The following is a 6,000-nucleotide window of genomic DNA, read 5'->3' on the forward strand; positions in this document are numbered from 1 at the left end:
ACAGGTTTGAATGATGGTAATTGTAGCAATTCATCATATTGTAAGATATCAACATGTAAAACTACGAAGTAAGATTTTGATATCATTACATGATACAAACAAGGCATTATAACAATCATAGCATCAATTCATATATCTATTGGTGATGCAAGCATGACATTAATACTCATATATTTCTCCTCCTTTGTCATCAACAAAAAGCATGGTAATTGTGATATCAGGAGAACAATAAGTGAATTTTGAGCATAAGTGTGAAAGTTGTTCATGCCTTTACATGTTATTTTCCAAGCATATAAAGGAAAGCATGATACATAGATTGCTTTGAAAACTTCTTCCTTTTTATTTGTTATAATCTTTTTGCATAAAGGAGGAAGGCCATTTGTGATACCAGCTATTTACTTTGAGTGAAATTAAAACCGATGAGAGATTAAATCATGAAGTTAAAGTCGATGAGAGATTGAATCATGCTTCATTTTTACAGGTATCAGGATATGTATGTGAAACAAATCTTTGCAAGTAAAAATACTATCATCTGTATTTCAAGATGGAATTTATAATTAGGAATCATTTCATCAATTCCATTTCAGAAAAATATTTTTCATATAATAAGTGTATGAGAAAATCTGATTTTTAGGATACCAATTGTTAAGCGAATCTGAAAATGAAATTAACACTTTCATGCATTCGGACAAGACTATGCTATACAATCATGAAGACAAAACATACTTATTGTTATGGAAATTTTTGTATTCAACACATAATTTCCAACATGTTATTTAGGCATGTAATGTCAATCAAGTGATTTGATCATTCAATAAAGTCTGAAAAATAATTTTAACTAGTTTATGTATTCGGACACATAAACATTCCTAATTCTCTTCTTATGAAATCAAATTGTTCTTCACTTAGAGGTTTTATAAAAATATCAGCTAGTTGATGTTTAGTATCAATGAATTCTATAATTACATCATGATTAGTAACATGATCTCGTATAAAGTGATGTCTAATATCAATATGTTTTGTTCTTGAGTGTTATATAGGATTTTTCGTTAAGCATATTGCACTTGTGTTATCACATTTAATGGAAATGTTTTTAAGATGAATTTTGTAATATTCTAAGGTGTTTTTCATCCATACAACTTGTGCACAGCATGCACTTACTGCAATATATTCAACTTCGGTTGTTGATAGTGCAACCGAGTTTTGTTTCTTAGATAACCAGGAAACAAGGGCATATCCTAAAAATTGACATGTTCCTGATGTGCTTTTTCTATCTAGTCTATAGCCAGTAAAGTCTGCATCAGCATAAGCAATTAACTCAAGATTCTCTGATTTTGGGTACCATAATCCAAGATTTGTGGCACCATTAAGATATCTAAGTATTCTTTTAATTGCTTTGAGATAAGATATCTTAGGGTTTGATTGAAATCTAGCACAAAGTCCTACACTGAACATGATATCTGGTCTAGTTGTAGTGAGGTAAAGTAAACTTCCTATCATACCCCTATAAGTTTTTTGATCAAAGCTTTCTCTACTTTCATCAATTTCTAACTTAGTGGAGGTGCTCATAGGAGTGTTAATAGCTTTTGAGTTATTCATATTAACCTTTTTTAGCAAATTCATAGCATATTTAGTTTGACTAATAAAGATGCCATTGCTTAGTTGTTTGATTTGTAAGCCTAAGAAGAATGTTAATTCTCCCATTAAACTCATTTCGAATTCAAGACTCATAGTTTTAACAAAAGATTCACAAAGAGATTCATTCGTAGAACCAAAGATAATATCATCAACATAAATCTGAATAATGAGAAAATTATTTTCAAAATTCTTGATGAATAATGTAGTATCAACCTTGCCATTTGTGAAATTATTTTCAATAAGAAAAGAACTAAGTCTCTCATACCAAGCCCTCGGAGCTTGTTTTAAACCATAGAGAGCTTTAGTTAATCTAAACACGTGATTAGGGAGGCTATTATTTTCAAATCTAGGAGGTTGTTCAACATAGACTTCTTCGGAAATAAAGCCATTAAGAAAAGCGCTTTTAACATCCATTTGAAACAACTTAAAATTATTACTACTAGCGTAGGCAAGGAGCATCCTTTTGGCTTCGAATCGAGCCATAGGAGAGGAGGTTTCTTCGTAATCGATACCTTCTTCTTGGTTGAAACCTTTGGCCACTAATCTAGCCTTGTTTCTAACCACGATACCATATTCATCTTGCTTGTTTCTAAAAACCCATTTAGTACCAATAACTAAATGGTCATTTGGCCTAGGAACAAGCTTCCACACCTCATTTCTCTCAAATTGATTTAATTCATCTTGCATTGCGATAATCCATGAATCATCTTTCATGGCTTCGTCAACACATTTGGGTTAAATTTGGGAGAGAAAAGCGGCGTTGGAACAAAAATTTTTAAAAGAAGAATGTGTTTGAACCCCCTTTGATGTGTCTCCTAAGATTAGCTCCTTAGGATGAGCATCTACATACTTCCAATCCTTGGGTAAGGATATTTCGAAAGTGGATGCATTCAAGTTGCTTGTTGGAGATGGGGTTTCATTTAAATTCAAGGAATCAAAATTAACATCATCATCAAAATCGTTTTTCCTGATTTTGGAAATCTCATTAAAGACAACATGAATGGATTCTTCAATAATTAAAGTTCTTTTATTGAAGATACGAAAAGCTTTAGAAACCGAAGAATAACCAAGAAAGATTCCTTCATCGGATTTAGCATCAAATTTTCCTAAGTTATCTTTTTCATTCAAGATAAAACACTTACACCCAAAGACTTTAAAATATGAAACATTGGGTTTTTTGTTGTTCGATAACTCATAGGGAGTTTTGGTGAGTAAGGGTCTTACTAGAACTCTATTCAAAATATAGCATGCAGTATTTACGGCTTCGGCCTAAAAATATTTGGGTAGGCTATGTTCATTCAACATAGTTCTTGCCATTTCTTGTAAATTTCGATTTTTTCTTTCTACTACTCCATTTTGTTGAGGATTTCTAGGAGTAGAGAAATTATGGTTGTATCCATTGAGTTCACAAAATTCTTGAAAATCATGGTTTTGAAATTCACCACCGTGATCACTTCTAATTGACGAAATTATAGAAGCCTTCTCATTCTGAACAAGTTTAAAAAACTTGGTAAAATATCTAAAGCATTCATTTTTCTATTTTAAGAAGTAAGTCCATGTGTATCTGCTATAGTCATCCACAATGACGAAGGCGTATTTGCTACCTCCTAGGCTTGATGTAGAGATTGGTCCGAACAAGTCCATATGAATCAATTGTAAGGGCCTAGAGGTACTTATTTGATTCTTAGATTTGAAACTGCCCTTAATTTGTTTACCTAATTGGCAAGTATCACATACATTATCTTTGATGAACTTGATATGAGGAATTCTTTTTACAAGTTCTTTAGATGATATTTGAGTGATTAGTTTCATGCTAGCATGACCTAATCTTCTATGCCATAGCCAAGCATCCTCGTTCAAAACCGAAAAACACATTTCATTACACAAATCATTGATGTCAATAGTGTATATGTTATTTTGTTTTAATGCAATCATAGACGTGTTTTTGTGTGGTTTTTCAAAGATGCAAGCATTAGATTCGAATATGACAATATATCCTTTATCACATAATTGACTAATGCTCAAGAGGTTATGTTTTAAACCATCAACTAATAAAATATCTTCGATAAAGAAGTTGGATTTGTTACCTATGGTTCCTTTGCCAATGATTTTACCCTTGTTGTTGTCTCCGAATGTGACATAGCCTTCGTTTATGCTAGTGAGCTTAGAGAATTGAAATAGATCTTCGGTCATATACCTTGAGCATCCACTATCAAGGTACCATCTCTTGCTCCTAGCTTGCGATGGTATATGTTTCTATAAGAAAGGATGATTTTTATGTACCCATTTGCTTTTGGGTGCCTCAAAAATAGATCTACATTGTTTATCATGTTGCATAGAATTTATCATGGTTCCTTTAGGAACTCAAATTAATTTGTTCAGACTAATTTTCTTGAATGGATAATAATGCGTTTTGTGTCCAAGTTTGCAATAAAAGTTGCATTTGTCTTGGTGTCGACCATGTAAGATGAGGCCTTTTATGAAGGTGGTTGGATTTTGGTGAGGACTTCTCACAAATTCGATTCCACTTCTTTTGGGAACGTGACCCTTGTTTGCAAGGATCATGTTCAAGGACTTGCTACCAACCTCGAATTTCTTCAAGGTGTCCTTAAGTAGCAAGTTTTCCTTTTGGAGAGTTTCTAGATCATGGCATTTTTTGCATGAACCTAAACTATCATGATATTCAGCTTTTAACTTATCGAAATTACAAGTAAGACTATCATGCTCCTTTTTTAGCAATTTATATTATCTACTAATAATCTTGCATTCATCAAATAAATCATGGAAGGCATTTAATAATTCATCAAATGATAAATCTGCATCTATTAAATTCGTTACCTCCTCTCCGATGGCCATTAAGGCGTAATGAGCAACTTGCTTGGTATTGGACTCCTCTTCTTCGGACGCGCTCGAGTCATCCCATGTTGCTTTGAGCGCCTTCTTCTTTGATGTTCTCTTTTTGACTTGGGGACAATCACTCTTGTAGTGTCCCGGCTTTTTGCACTCATAGCAAATAACTTGGTCCTTCTTGGGTTCAAGTTTATTTTTTGTGTCATTCTTAAACTTGTTTCTTTTAATAAATTTTTTAAATTTTCTTGTTAGAAGTGCCAAGTCATCGTCACAGTCCTCATCATTTGAGTTTTCTCTCAAGTGGTCTTCTGAAGTTCTAAGTGCCATATCCTTCCTGTTCTTTGGAAGGATGTCTTCTTGCTCTTCATGAGCTTTGCAAGTCATCTCGTAGGTCATTAATGACCCGATTAGTTCTTCAAGAGGGAAGTTGTTTAGATCTTTCGCCTCTTGAATATTAGTGACTTTAGGATCCCAACTCTTAGGAAGGAATCTTAGAATCTTATTTACGAGCTCAAAATCTAAAAAACTTTTTCCGAGTCCTTTTAGACCGTTGACGACATCCATGAAACGGGTAAACATGTCGCTAATAGTCTCACTCGGTTTCATCCGGAAAAGTTCAAAAGAATGTAACAAAAGATTGATTTTTGACTCTTTCACTCTACTTGTGCCTTCGTGAGTCACTTCGAGTGTGTGCCAAATATCAAATGTGGTTTCACAAACGGAAACACGGTTGAACTCGTTTTTGTCAAGCGCACAAAACAAGGCATTCATAGCCATTGCATTAAGAGCGAAAGCCTTCTTCTCCAATTCATTCCAATCGATCATTGGAAGAGAAGACTTCGAAAATCCATTTTTGACAAGATTCCAAAGTTCAAAATCCATAGAAATAAGAAAGATCCTCATTCGGGTCTTCCAATAGGTGTAGTCCGTCCCATTGAACATGGGTGGAAGTGTAATAGAATGACCCTCTTGGTTTTCGGCGTATGCCATCTCTCTTGGGTTTTAATCCATTTGAGAGTTAACCCCGCTCTGATACCAATTGTTAGGATCAAGAGCACTAAGAGGGGGGGGGGGGTGAATTAGTGCAGCGGAAAACCTTCTACAAAAAATAAAAACTGCGTTCGTTCATTAAAAGTGATTTTGGTAAGAAAGCCGATTCGTAAATCACTTTAACTTTTGTTTAAACGAGATGCAACAAAGATATAAATGCAGTTTGCCGTTATGATTCTAATCAGATAGTAGGCGCAAACTGAAATATGATATTCGTATGAAAAAATTGATTTACGTCTAAATGCTGATTTGTAAATCACTTGATTAAGCGAGATGCAGTTTAAGCAAGGATATAAAGGTAGTTTGCATTTATGATATAAATCAAAACGTAGACGCAAACAGTGTTAGGATCGAGAGCACTAAGAGGGCGGGGGGGTGAATTAGTGAAGCGGAAAACTTTCTGCGATTAAAATCGAAAGCTATGTTTGAACGATAAAAACAACTTCTGTACGAAAGTTGATA

Source organism: Musa acuminata, chromosome BXJ3-9 (genome assembly GCF_036884655.1).
Source record: "Musa acuminata AAA Group cultivar baxijiao chromosome BXJ3-9, Cavendish_Baxijiao_AAA, whole genome shotgun sequence".
In the NCBI taxonomy this organism is placed as follows: domain Eukaryota; kingdom Viridiplantae; phylum Streptophyta; class Magnoliopsida; order Zingiberales; family Musaceae; genus Musa; species Musa acuminata.